We start from the raw sequence: 15,035 nt of genomic DNA, 5'->3' as shown, positions 1-15,035 counted from the left end.
CCCTGTGGAACACCACTAGTTCAGGTCTGCGGTTGGAGGTGCATTCCCCTATTTTGACCATATGGTTTCCATCAGTGAGCCAATTAGTGACCCATCTAATGATATAAGGGTTGATACCTAGCTGAGTGAGTTTGTCAATGATACCTGAAAGGGGGATATTGTCCAAAGCCTTGGCTAAGTGTAGGTAGGCTGTATGATGCACAGATTTCCCCTCACCCAGAGCCTTGGTAACTGTCTTGAAGAAGTCCACTAGGTTTAACAGACATGCTCTCCCTTTGACAAATCCAAACTCAGCAGAGTCAAATGTTTGGAGATTAACTATATATTTGTTGATAAGGTCCATGATGATTCCCTCCATGGCCTTGCAGATACAGCTAGTCAGATTTATAGATCTATAGTTCTCAGAGTCAATGGAAGCACTACCTTTGTGTAAGAGGATAATGGTGGCCATTTTCCATTCAGCTGGTATGAAGCCGATGCTTAGACTATGACTGAAAAGACAACCCAGTGGTGTTGCTAATTCTTGTTTTAGCCCATGTAGGGTGCAACCTGAGATGTTATCAGGTTCCATAGATGCTGTGTTTTTGGCCTTAGAGAGGGTGTTTATGAACTGCTCTTTAGAGATACAAGGTGGAGGACAGGTGATAGGGATGTCATGGGGTACGTGTGGTGGGGACAGGGGAGCAAAGTTTTCACAGAACCTGTCAGCTAAAAGGTTAGCTATGTCCACACACTCAGTGTATCATTTATTACCAATTTGGCAGAAATCTGGCCCTTTCCTTTTAGGTTACTGATGTAACTAAAGACCACCTTATGGTTGTCCTTAGTTGAAGAAGCTAATTTGGATTTCTAGTTTGCTTTGGAGGACTTCACAAGAAGTCTTATTTGCTTGTTTAAGCTGAGGAGTGTTTCCAGTTTAGGGCTTACTCCCTCTTACTCTTAGATAGTAATTTCTTCCTCTTATTGTAAAGCCTGTTAATGTCAGTTGTCCACCTGGCACGTTTGCTCTTCCTTGAGTATCTTGATTTGGTCCTATCAGGTATGAGCGAGTCAATGCAATTTTACAGGTGTTTGTATAAAGCACTGGTGTAGAACTCAGCATAGTGGCCAGTTCCATCTGAGGGGCAGGTGTAGTAAAGCAATTTATACCTTCCTGTAAGAGGTTGTAATCTGCTTTAGAGAAGTTTTTTTTTTAGTTCAGTTGCTACTGGAGGGGTGGGTAGCTGTGATATTTACTTTGAATGATAGTGATTTCTGGTCAGATCTCACTGGGGAAGACCTCACAGTGGGGATGATACAGTGGTCCCCCATATTGGTGCGCAGCAGATCCAAGATGTTGGCACCCCTTGTGGTGGTCTCAACTGGCTGGTCCAGGACATTGGAGTTAACAAAGTCGAGGAACCTTCGGGCAAGTGACTTAGAGCACGAATAATTTACCCAGTCAATGGATGGGTAGTTAAAGTCACCCAAAACCATGAGTTTGGATGTATCTTGATAGACTCAAGTAGATCCAAACAGGCAGAGTCGGTGTCCTGATTCATGGAGGGGGTCCTGTAGCTGGCAATGAATTGAATAGGTGCCCTGCCAACAGTTAATTGTACCTGAATCGTACTGTTTAACCAATCGGGAGGTGTATTTATCTTTAATGAATATCGATACACAGCCTCCTTTACTTCTCATGCCTTTAGTTTGCGTCTGAATTTGTGGAAGGAGGTGTAGCCTGGTATGGCTGGGGTGCTCTCCATAGCCTTTAACAAGGTTTCCGTGAGGTAAAGCTGCTTCCAGTGAGTGCAGTTTCATGTTAAGACTCTTAGCGTTTAGCAGCATAACCTTGAGGTTGTTTTTAGATGGGAGTTTTTACTTCGAGAATTTTGTCCTTGAGACACTGCCTAAAAAAGACACTATTGGGGGTGGCAAGAGCCTTAGCCAGTAGGCAAAATTCCAGGGATGACAGATAAAGACCATCTCTGGCAAAGCACTGAGTTGTGTCGATCGTGTCATCACAGACTGACAAATACTGTATCCCCTTAGAACAACACCAGAAACCAAGGTAATTATTGAGGTCAACTATTTTCTATTTGCAGGCATCATCCTAGGTGAAGGAAAAATGCTACTTAAGGCTAGGGACATACTTGCCTGAGACACATAGACCGAAAGCTCAGTCATGTCTCTCTTCATATAGTCCAGAGAGGTAGGTATGTCTGAAGTCATTCACACCAACATGGACTATGATTATGAAGGAGTCATAACAATACATGTTTTTGAGAGACTTGAGTGCATGTGTGATATGGTGGATCCTGGCATCTCACAGACAGCTGACCATGACAAAACAATGTACAGTATACAAAGAGGTGCTTTACATTCATGGGTAAGTATAGAAGATCTTGCAAACAATATATACATAGAACATTTAACAAATTAAACATGTACAGTAAAATAATGTGAATAGAAAAGGGTAAATAACATTAAAGTAGGAGGAGTAGAAGCGGTGGTGATATGGGCTATAGCAACTAGGTTAAGAAAGCTAATAGAGATGAGTAAGATGAAAGAGGGGACTAGATTATATTTAGATAATTTAAAGCAGTAATGGTAGTAATGATAGTAAACTTAATCACAGTTCAGGATGAGTGAGTTAATCGAGTGGATTGTTCATGTGGGCAGTAAAGGTACTACATAGCTGGAGATTTTGGTTTAAATGACATGCCATTTAGATGGCCAAGTACAATCAAACTGTTTTCATAAGTATTGTTTCAACTGTGGCCTAAACAAAAAGTAGTTTATGTGATCAGTTAAATCATGAAAAAGTGACTTCTTAGTTTTGGGATCTTGACAGTAATTTCAGGGATGCAAGAAATGAATGGGAAGGGAGAGCAGATATTAAGAATGCTTCACAGGTGACATCTCACACCAAAAAATATCATATAAGGAGGAGAGCAAAACAGACATGTATTTATTTATTTATTTATTTATTTATTTATTTATTTATTTATTTATCTGTTTATTTATTATTGCATTTGTTTACCGGGAAGGTCCACTGGGCCTAGGAGAGCCCGTTTTCAGTGGAGGCCTGGGGGAAAAGCTCCACATAAAATTAACTCATTCCCTCCAGTACAGCTCTTTTGAGTGTGTACCTTTAACTTCCAGTGGGCGTAGCTTGAGCCTTTAAAAAAATAAAGTTATCACCTTACAGTTCTAACAAATACTCATTGACAGAAGTCATATATCACTACAGTTGTGTTTGCCATAATGTATGCTTCAAGATAAAATATTTTGATACTTTGTATGTGGCATGATTATGGAATTATTAATGCAAATATGAACAGGCAATATTTGATGCCTAGAGGCGCAGTAGGAGATAACTGCAGAAATGCCTGAAGATGTCACTCGGATGTAATGAGGGTAATAACTATGGCTGTAAAGGGTGCCCAGTTTCTGATGTGTTTTTTTGATGTTATTGAGTATGTGAAGATCAAATGATAGGGTTTCATCAATAATGACTCCTAACAGTTTAGTACTAGAGAACACTTCAATGGTGGTATTATTTTGGGAGTGGATATTGAATTCAGTCCTATTTAGGGAGGTTGTTTTTTCTTGAGAGTAAATAGGATCAGTTTAGTCTTGTTTAGGTCGAGAGCAAGGTGATTGCTTGACATCCATTTTTCAGTGAACATGAAGGCATTTTAGGTTAGTAGTTGTAACTCAGAAGGGGTTTTAGCAGTGCAGATGATTGTCAAATCATCTGCATATTGGATCACGGTGCCAAGCGTAAGGGAGTTATGGAAGTTATCGATGAATATATTGAATAGAAGGGGGCCCAATATAGAGCCTTGGGGAACACCTGTGGAGATGCTGAGGAAGGGGAAACAGGATTGCTGCCATTTAGTTGATTGATATCTGCCAGAGAGGTAGTTTGAGAACCAATTTAGGTTAGGAGTGAGACACCTAGATTGTTGATTTTAGAGAGTAAAAGGGAGTGTGAAATAGTATTGAAAGCTTTTGAAAGGTCAAAGAAGAGTGGAGAGATGATTAGATCAGAATTGTGTGCTCGATTTACTGTATCCATAAAGGAGATGAGAGTTGTTTTTGTGCTAGGGCTTGTTCTAAAGCCATGTTGGGTTGGGTCAAAAGTTGGTTATTAATTAAATGGTTGAGAAGTTGGGTATGGACACAGTGTTCTAATATTGTTGAAATGGGAGAGAGGATAGCAATGGGCAGAAAGTTGGAGATGTCTGAATTTTTGCAGCCTTTGTGCAGAGGAAGAATGTATGCTTTCTTCCAGATATTTGGTATGTGGGATTCTTGGAGTGATCTGTTGAGAAGTATACTAATGGGGTAAGCGATAGAACTTGTGGATATTTTTAGGAATTCAGCAGGTAAGTTGTCAGGAGCACAGGTGCAAGGTTTGAGTTTTAGAAGGAGTTTCTTTATGGTGCATAAAGTACCTTGCTGAAGGTCATGACAGAAAAATCAGGAATGAAATATATGTTCAGGAAGTGTACCTGGGCACATACAATCTAGATGGAGACCTTAGAAATCTAGAAGATGATATATGGAAAACAAGAAAAAGAACTCCTGGGCATGTTACATAGGGAAGGAGGAGGGGATTGGCAGGAAAAATAAATTTGGGCAATAAGACTGATGGCATCAGAGGGTAAGAGTTGAATATCCTTAAACTAGGAAACAAGGGATTAGTGCTAGAAAGGGGGAGCTAGACAGGAGATTTCAAGACATTGTAAGGAGAAGTATAAAGCCGAAGAAAATGAGGATGTGGGAGGAAAAAGAAGGGAAGAATGGAAGGATATGAGTTATTACTAGTCAGTATGAATGGATGGAGAGAGAGAATAGCAGTAAACCACTGTTGTAAAATAAAAAGTGCACCATGCACAAGGATTGCACAGTGAGTAATTGAGAAAGGATGTGAAAAATAAAGGTAAAACACTAAATTGAAAGTATATTTGAGTATATTTGAATACTGAAACATCTTTGCACTTTAAAAAAAAAGTAACACAAAATGTATATATTTTCTTAAACTTAAAAAATGAAAATGCGTGATATTTTTCTAGTAGTGTTGTATTATAAAATGCAGCAATAACTGAAATACACATTGAGCTATGACTGTCAAAATATTTATAATACAGTATTGTGAACATTAAATATGGGAAACTTTGCCTTAAAACAAAGGGATTTGACAGCTATTGTATAGCTTTAAGACACTGGTACCATTATTTGTAAATCTGTATGAAAAATGTCATTCACATGTCTATCATCCTGCATAATGGCATAGTTTGAAGTCGATACTGATGAAGCTGTCCATATCTAACTGGTCCCATTCTTATGCCTTCCATTCCCATCATATAACATATGTTAAAATCTATGTCATACTCTAGCAAATCAATTTGTAGCATAGATTTCTATGTATTAAACTACATAGTCTGTGTGTTTTTGATCACTGTACAAACAATGGACATACACACATTTCTGATATAGTGGATTCATGCTGATTCACTAAACATTCATACAAAATTTTTTTTGCATAAATGAGAAGAAAACCATTTTTAGCAAAAAAACGTTGTTTTAGGGTTAAGCTTCTTGCACTCCCATGTGGGGGGAGATCTGCACGATCTACATGCTTATATATACCAACTTCATAGTCAGAAAGCAGTAGGGGGATTTGGAACCTCAAAGATTGCTGAAAGTGGTTTTTAGTACTTTTTCTACACACAAACTATGTTTGCTTGAATATTTTTCAATGAATTGACTAGATCCAAAATATTTGAGTTTTACAAAACTGTAACTATTCCTTCCTTGTTGATTTCTGAATATGTTTTTCTCAAAATGTGTCAGTATATAACTTTTTACACCAAATGTTTCACTGTTATAGAACAGAGCATGTGTTGTAACTTTAAGAAGCATTTCCAAGTGCAGGCACGTGCATATACACAGTGAGTATGTGCAGGCAGAAGTGCCATTTTGAGAGAACACCCAGAGTGTTAACATGTATGCGTGTAGTAGTCTGTCTGTTTTTAAGTTTATTTAAACGTAAGTTACTAAACCTTAGTCCTGATGTGTTTGTGTGTAATAAAACTGCTTGACCTGAACCCACAACAGTAAGTCTGTATTATCCTGACTGGACGAGCGACATGGTGTCAAAACCAGGATTAAGAGTGCAACTTCTTCAAGCCATGAGGTGTAGAGTTGACAGTGAAGGAATACTGAGCAGATCGGGTGATACAGTGCTCAAATGATTGAAAAGGGCCAAAAACGAACTTCAGGTAATCAAAACTTGCACAAATGATTTCTTGAGTGTGCAAAGTGTTTGCAGTCTGCAATTATTTCAAAGAGTTTGCTGTGTGCAAAATGCAGTTATTTTGCAGAGTGCAGAGTACAGCCATTTCGAAAAGTTTCTTTTGCTGTGTACATTTATTCATAGAGTGCTGCCATTTCAAAGTGTTTCTTACACTATACAGAGTTATTTTGCAAAGTACAGCCACTTTGAAAAGTTCTTGTGCTGTGTACAGTTCATTTGCAAAGTGCATTCATTCTGAAGTGGTTCTTACTCTGAGCTTCTTGTACTGCGAACAGTTCATTCTCAAAGTATAGTCATTTTGAAGTATCTCTTACACTGATAAAGGGTGGCTTGACAAAGTACAGTGATTTTAAAGTGTTCTTGTGCTATGGAGACTTATTTGGCAAAGTGTAGTTATTTCAAATAGTCTGTTGTGCTATTGGGCATAATCAAAAGTTCTGGCATAAAGTTCTGGCATATACATGTGTGTTTATGTTCATACACAGTTCTAAGCACCTTCACTACTGTGTTGATAGAGGCATTTTGCAAACCCAGCCCACTTGTGTTTGATCATAATATTGCAGAGAACTGGAGAGCATTTGAGCAGGAATACAATATTTTCATACAAGCAGCTTTTTCTGACAAAGATGTACATACGAGGGCATTTATTTTGCTTAAATTAGTGGAGTCAGAAGCTATTGAAAGACAGTGTTCATTTGTGTATGCCACAGCAGTATATACAGGAGGAGGGGAAAACCACCATATTGTTGTACCAGCTGAATCAAGAGAGGACCCTGAGTGCTTGAAATGTAAAGTTAGAGAAATGTGCAACCCCAAGACAAATATTACATTAGAGAGGCACCTATTTTGTACAAGAGACCAAAAGCCAGGAGAAACTTTTGCAGCTTATATCACTGAGTTGAGCAATAAAGTTAAAACGTGCAGATTTGGTGATTTGAAAGATGAGTTAATAAAGGACAGCCTAGTGTGTGGTGTTAATAATGTTGCAATGAGAAAGATTTTGATTTGTGACAGTGATTTAATGTTGAACAAAGCTATAGAGATTTGTCAAATCCATGAGCTCACAGAAAGGCACACAAGTATGCTTCCAAGTGATAAGAGCATGGTTTCAGCAGCCTCTAGAGCAAGTGTAGACAGCATGCAGCACATGACTAGCAGAAGTAAGCCTAAGCCAGTGGTGCACAACGTCCAGTCCTGGGGCCAAATCCGGCCCTCAAAGCAACACCATCCAGCCCCCAGAGAGTAACCAAAAATTTTTTAAAAAAGTGAAAAAATGCTCTGCCTTACTCCAGTCATACAAACTTTCCAGCACATGCTTACTTACCTAATTGACTGCAGTTGTGCACACCTGTAATTTTAGCTGCGGAAGTAACTATTCTTTGTTGTTTGTAACTTGTAGTCTGTAAACAGTAATAACTTTCTGCAAGAGTTTGTAATAATTCATGGCTGCAAGCCAGAATAAAGTTAAATGCAAAGTTGATGCAGAAAACAGGCAATTTCATGACTGCTGTCTTAAGTAAAAATGCCAGTTACCTGTACCTATTGTTAACTTGTAATGACTTACTATGATTTGAGGTGGCCTACAGGTGCATTAAGAATTTGTGTATTGGTCCTCCACACAAAAAGGTTGTGCACCACTGGCCTAAGCATATGGCAGCTGCAGCCCCTGCCATTTTCCAGGGAAGACCCATAACTTTCTAGCGAGTTCCAAGACTAGCTCAGCAAAACAGATATGCTCAGTGTAGTATAAAAGGGAGTCAGCATAACCTAAGCCAAGTCTTATTGTTAACTGTCATAATTGTGGTGCCAAATCATGAGTCTAAAAGAGATAAGTGCATAGCATTTGGACAGCAATGCTACAAGTGCAAAAAATGGAACCACTTTCAAAAGTTTTGTAAATCAAGCAAGCCTCATTCAGTTATTAAGAAAGGTCACTGAAAAAGGCAAGTTGATCATGTAGAAAGCTGCAACCTCACTTTCTGTGAAGATGGTGTATCAGTGAGCAGTGAAAAGGTTAATTCTTCTTGGCATTATTATTGATGAAGAACTAAAATTTGAATCCCACATCCACTCCACAATCAAGAAAATCCACCAAAAGTTAAGTCTTCTCTACAGGCACAACCACTTCCTAAGCCCCTCTACCTGCCAAACTCTTGCATCCACCTTCCTACTCTCCTCCCTTATGTATGGTGCCCCTCTTTTCACCAATCTCCATCTTGGCCTTCAGTCCAAACTTGAATCCTGCTACCACAAGATCTCTAAATTTGCAACCAATTAAAAAACTCTTCCCACCACTGCCACTCCCTCCTCACCCTCAACTGGCTTGAAATACCCATCTACTTCAGTTACCTACAACTCACCATTGCCCACAAGCTCATCTTTAACCTGCCAACTGCCCAGCTCTCACTACTTCCTTAAAACCTTACATTCCCAACCTCTCGCTCAGATCCAAAAACCAAAAGCTTCTTCAGGTCCACAAACCTGCACGACCTCCTGGCTATCTACTGCTGTCCCACTCCTTAGCTAAACAGTGGAACTCTCTCCCCACACACCTACGTAACCTACCTAACCATACAAATTTCAAATCTCAGCTACTCTCTCATCTTTCTTCCAAATGGGAAGGCCCCTGCCACGCTCCAACTTAACCCCCCATTCCACCTTGCACTGACTCATCCAACTACATCTACTATTACTTCATCCCACTCAAAACAATCCCTCCCCTACTAAAAACTAATTTTCTCTCTAATATCTATTGTACTATACTCTCCAATCTCAAATATACTATTACCCTCTCCATGCATAATATTATCCTAACCTTCTAATGGCTAGTAGCAATATAATTTGAAATGTTAGACCTACAATTGAGTTTATAACAAAAATATTCACTTTATGTAAATGTTGAAATTTCTGTATTGAATTACGTCTTTTCATTTTTGTAACATTGTGACAAGCCAATTGCAAATATCATGGAGCTTATCTGTAAATGTTTAATTAGCTATATGAACTGTGACCTTTTGTAACATGTGAAATGCAACTTGCAATTATTGTGGAGTTATTCTCCCCGGGCCTCCACTGAAAACAGGCTCTTTTTGGCCCAGTGGACTTCCCTGGTCATCAAACTTAAATAAATAAATAAATAATGCAGTCAATTTGTTGGCAAGGAATGAAGTTTTTTATACTGTCCAGATCAATGGTAAACCCACGGAGCTCAAAGTAGACACTGGTTCAAAGTGTAATGCTTTGTCAGCAGAAACATTTGCTAAAGTAAGAGCTGGTGAACAACTTAATTTGGCTAATTGTGCAAAGCTTGTTGCTTATGGAGGTGAAGAGATTCAAACTGAAGACTCAGTAGTGCTTTCATGCTATTCAGCGGGGAACAGTTAACTGCTTGGAATTTTAAATTCAGCACCTGTGCAGTCATTATTAGGTGTCAGAGACAGTTTAAGAATGAAACTGCTTCCTTTTTACCAAATAAGTCCATCATGTAAGCACATGTCCTAGTTCCAGCATCATTGATGCTATTTTCTCAAAGTATGCTGATGCTTTTAACGATAAGCTAGGCAAACTTCCAGTTGTGCACTCCATGAAAGAAGATCCAGACATCAGTCCAGTGGTCACACCAGAGAGGAGAGTTCCAATAGCTATGCAGGACAAAGTCAAGGTCCAGTTAGATAAGATGGTGCAGCAAAATGTGATTTGTCCAGTCACAGAGCCAAATGAGTGGCTGTCTTCCATGGTAGCTGCTCACAAGAAAAGCTGAGAGGAAATCAGAATATGCATTCACCCAAGAGAATTTAACAAGGCATTAAAGAGACCTCATCATCCTATGCGTACAGTCGAAGAGGTTGCTGCCCTCATGCCAAGTGCCACTGTTTTTTTCTGTCTTGGATGCAAAAAGTTCATTTTAGCAAGTAATACTTGATTGCAAATCTTCATTACTGACTACATTCAGCACACCATTTGGTAAATACAGATTTTTCAGAATGTCTTTTGGAATAAATTCTGCCAGTGAAGTCTTTCAGCATGCAATGGAGCAAATTTTCTTGGGTTATCCGTGTGCTAAAATAGTAGATGTTGTACTGGTTAGAGTTAATGGAGAAGCAGAGCATTACAGAAACCTCAGAAAAGTTCTGGACAGAGCGTGTAAAGTGAACTTGAAGCTCAATCCCCTGAAATGTAAATTCAGGCTACCAGAAATTACTTATGTAGGTCATTTATTTACCAGTGCAAGCTTATGACCAGACCCTTCCAAACAAGCAGCCATTCCTAAGATTCCAGCCCCAGACAATGTCCAAGCCCTCCAGCGTTTCCTTGGTATAGTCAACTATTTGGGCAAATCTATCCCTGACTTTAGTGAATTATCAGCACCTTTAAGAGAGCTGACATGCAAAAATGTTGCCTGGTCCTGATTGAAACAGCACCAGAGAACAGTTGATAACCTCAAACAGCAAATTGCCAACTCTCCTACATTGAGATACTGTAATGTCCAGAAACCAGTACTTCTTTCCTGTGATGCTTCAAAGTTTGGTGTTGGTGCAGTTATTCTTCAAGAGGGCAGACCAGTTGCCTCTGCATCTAGAACTCTTACCCAATATGAAATACAGTATGCTGAAATTGAGAAGGAACCTTTAGCAATTGTATTCACATGTTTGAAGTTCCATGATTATATTTATGGCCGAGCTATCCAAATCAAAACTAATCATCAACCTCAAGTCACTATTTTAAAGAAGCTTATGCATACAACACCAGCAAGACTACAAAGAATGATGCTCACATTACAAAAATACAACTTCAAAATGGTCTATACAAAAGCCAAACTTCTTTATCTAGCCGACACCTTATCCAGATCACCCAGAAATACCACAGAACTGCTTGAAGCAGAGACTTTTGACTTTGGTGTCATGGGAGTGCATAATGTTTTTACCACGAGACTTGATGAGCTGAGAGATCATACAAAGACTGATCCAGTTTTGCAGAAGCTCAACCACTTCATCAATGTTGGATGGCCGTCAAAGCAATATTGTGTACCACCAGTACAACCTTATTTTCCATACAGAGATGAGATGAGATGCTGATGGAAGATGGTGTCATTTTCAAAGGTCCTAAAGTTATTGTTCTACTTCCTAACAACATGAATGCATTAAATTTTGTATTGAGAACACCCAGGCTCCAAAGCTACCAAAAGAAGGGTGAGAAGACTAATATTTTGGCCTTCTCTGTCAAAACACATAGATAAAGTGCTTTCATGTTGTTCAGTATGCAATGGTACTAAACAGCATTTGCAAAAAGAACTCTTCAGCTAAGCTGGATTCTTGAATTAACTTGGTCAACACTGACATATTTGAGTCAAACAATCAGCATTACTAGTGCTGGTAGTCTGTTATTCGAACTGGTCTGAGATCAATTTGCTACATAAGCTAATGTCCAGTGCTGTTATCACTAAATTAAAATGTAATTTCTCAGTCCATGGTAGTTCACACAAAGTTATTTCTGACAATGGCACCCAGTTTTCCAGTCAATTATTTCAGAAACTTGCAAAAGAGTGGTACTTTATCCATATTACTAGTTGTCCATAATACCCACAGACAGCACTGATATCTTCTTGAATTTACTAAATCTCAGAAATATACCCCGTGACAACCTACTTGGCTCTCCTGCTCAGAGACTTCTATCTCGGCAAACAAGAACAACCTTGTCTATCAGTTCTAGTTTGCTGGTGCCCAATGCTAAAAACATCAGAGCACTCACAGCCCATCTCTGTAAGAAGCATTCCTTTCAGAAATCCCACTATGATAAAATGAGCAGATTTCTTTATCCATTAAAAGAAAGACAGACAGTGAGGATGCAAACAGTGAAAGGCTTTGATCAAATTGGTCAAGTGAGAAATATATGTACCAAGCTGAGATACTACTTAGTTGAATCTGAGGGTATAGAATACAGGAGAAACTGCAGGCATCTTCTTCCTGTGTCTGAATTGATATTGCAGCATTATACCTGTGATACAGACTCTGGATCTCAGAGTAACCCAGACAATGTTCTGAACATGTCTCAGTACCTATTCCCATTCCTGATAATGTCCCAGATGTCCCCAAAGCTGAACATTCCTTAATGACAGTCCCTGTTGCCAGATCCAATTCTAATTTTTATGTTATACAATCAGGTCATATTCCTAGACCTAGTTTAAAATACACAACAACCTGGACATGATTGTTTTACGTATTTAATTTTGTATGACTGCATGTTAAAGGATCATTTCTGTGTAATTTCATGTCAGTGAATACTGTCATTTAGTGAATGGCCTATTTCTCAAAGAGCGAAGATGTAGAACAGAGCATGTGTTGTAACTTTAATAAACATTTCCAAGTGTAGGCATGTGCATATAAATAGTGAGCATGTGCAGGCAGCCGTGCCATTTTGAGAGAACAGTCAGAGTGTTAACAATTATAAGTGTAGTAGTCAGTCTGTTTATAAGTCTATTTAAATTTAAGTTACTAAGCCTCAATCCTGATGTGTTTGTGTGTAATAATGCTGCTTGAACCAAACCCACAAATGCCCTTCTATTTTATCCTGACCAGACGAGTGACAACTGCCATCATGTCGAACAGATGGGATAGAAATAAGCAATCACTGCCAGCTCACCTATCCTGCAATTAGAGTGTTGTCAGACTCCCACAACAAGACCTTCCCTGGAGAGAAGTACCAAGAATGCAGCAATTACATTTGGCATTAGGAGAGTGCAAACCTGCCCAGAAGCAGAATCATGGGTGCATGGAAGCCTACATTTGCACTAGGTTCACAGTAGCAAGCACTGCAAGGAAAAGTGTGAGTAGTTAACAGCATACAAAAAAAATTGTCTAATCCATCATGATAACAGCCATGATCATGACATCTCAGCTCATACATCTGTGATCCTCAATGCTATATAATAAGTACTTGTTAACCTTCAAGTGCTTTATTTTTCCACAGTTTAAATAACTTTCCCCATATAACTTTTTCTGGCAAACTTAAATAAGTGCCTTCAATTACAATCAAAGGTAAAGCTTAATTTGTTTATAAAAAAATCAATATCATATTAACAACTCCAGATACTTTTCTAGGCTCCCTTGCATAACGATTCTTTGCAATATCTGGATTTTGAAAAACTGTTACGTACTTTTCTGAAGCTCCACCTTGTACAACAATTAAAAAATGTTTATAAAATTAGCACTAGATTCTGATGAAGGTGTTGGTGTTTGGGAATTAAAAAATGTTTACTTTGTATTCTCTGCGGTCCCTTCCTCAGCACATAGTGTCATTAATAAATACCAGGCTTGCCTTTGTAGGTTCAAAGGTTCACATGTAAGTACTAGGCTAACTGCCTTTGTGAGCCATTTAAACTAAGCCAATTTCCCTTAGTGAGAATCAAACCCAGTACCTCTTTTCTGAGAAATAAACACGTAATGTACGCACATGTTCTTATTATATGACCACATTACCAAATGCATTTTGAGTACCCTATTTAAATTAATAATCAAGGGCTGTGTTCTGTTTCCCAGTGTTCTCCCAAATGCAAAAGCATTCTAGCCTTCCTTTTTCTTTAACAAAATGTTTTTATATTTCTTTAATTTTACACTGTGATGATGTGAGGTCTTGCCATCTTTTCCAGGAAGAATAGGGCAGTGCATGTGTGGCATATGTCGGTGTGGTTGGCTGGAGTTTTATACATTTTTTTTGTTGTCTGCCACACTGCCTTGGACAGATGCTTGTGTTAAAAATGTATCAACAGTGTTATTATAACTGATTAAAAATTTATGTTTAAACAAAGAGTTCTGGAAGGGAAGAGTAGAAGCTTTAGAAATTGCTCTGTAGTTTTCAGATACTGCAACAGATCTTAGCAAAGCTCTGAGTGTGTATTATACCAGAGTCGGGTGATCAAATGTGATGTCATTCTATAACCAGCGCTGAGACAATGGAACTCTCACAGCAAGTTGTTTTGTTTTGTTTTATTTGGAACCTGATGTAAAAATCTACGACAGTTATCACAGTCAGTTAACTCAGTTGAGTTACTCAAGTTCAGTTCATCATCTTGCCTTGTAGAAGCTTGTAGAAGTATGCATCTCAGCATCTAATCTTGCCTTGCTGTAATAATTGTTAGCTAGGGAACAGTTATTCTTTAGACAGACAGGAAATACAGTGAGATTAGTTAAATATTGTTATTTTGCATCTGCTTGAATCTGTCCAACTGTGTTATTTCTCTTTCTCCTGTGATTGAAACTCTCATGTTTATTGTACTTAGATATTTAGTATTCTCATGTTTCTATTTTATTATTTATTATTAAATATTCATGTACCTTTCAATGTGGCTGGTCTTCTAGACAATACTTTTAACATCTTGAGAGTATTTGTGTGTATTCTAGTGATGCCATGGCCACTCTGAAAAGCCTTGTTGCTTTGGTTACCCTCTACCATTTATATTAGTATTGATTTTACTCAGTATAATAGGATACCCTTGTAAGAGCCTGAGAGTGGTTGACTGGTGGTAGCACAGTTACTTACTAGCAGAAGGGATACAGCTAGTAAATCTGTACCAGCCTTTCCCAGAAGTGTGTGCATGTGTGTGAAAATCAAATACTCAAGTGTGGGTATGTCAGCTACTTGGAATTGAGCCACAGTGCTCCAACGTGAATCTTGTTTGGGATCTGGAGAGAGAGAGAGAGAGAGAGTCTGGTCCCAGGTCTACAGCATGTTC

Source organism: Protopterus annectens, chromosome 10.part0 (assembly GCF_019279795.1).
Source record: "Protopterus annectens isolate FY-2018-M chromosome 10.part0, PAN1.0, whole genome shotgun sequence".
NCBI classification, from domain to species: Eukaryota; Metazoa; Chordata; order Ceratodontiformes; family Protopteridae; genus Protopterus; species Protopterus annectens.
The sequence above is the reverse complement of the archived record's forward strand: the minus strand, read 5'-3'. Positions refer to the sequence as shown.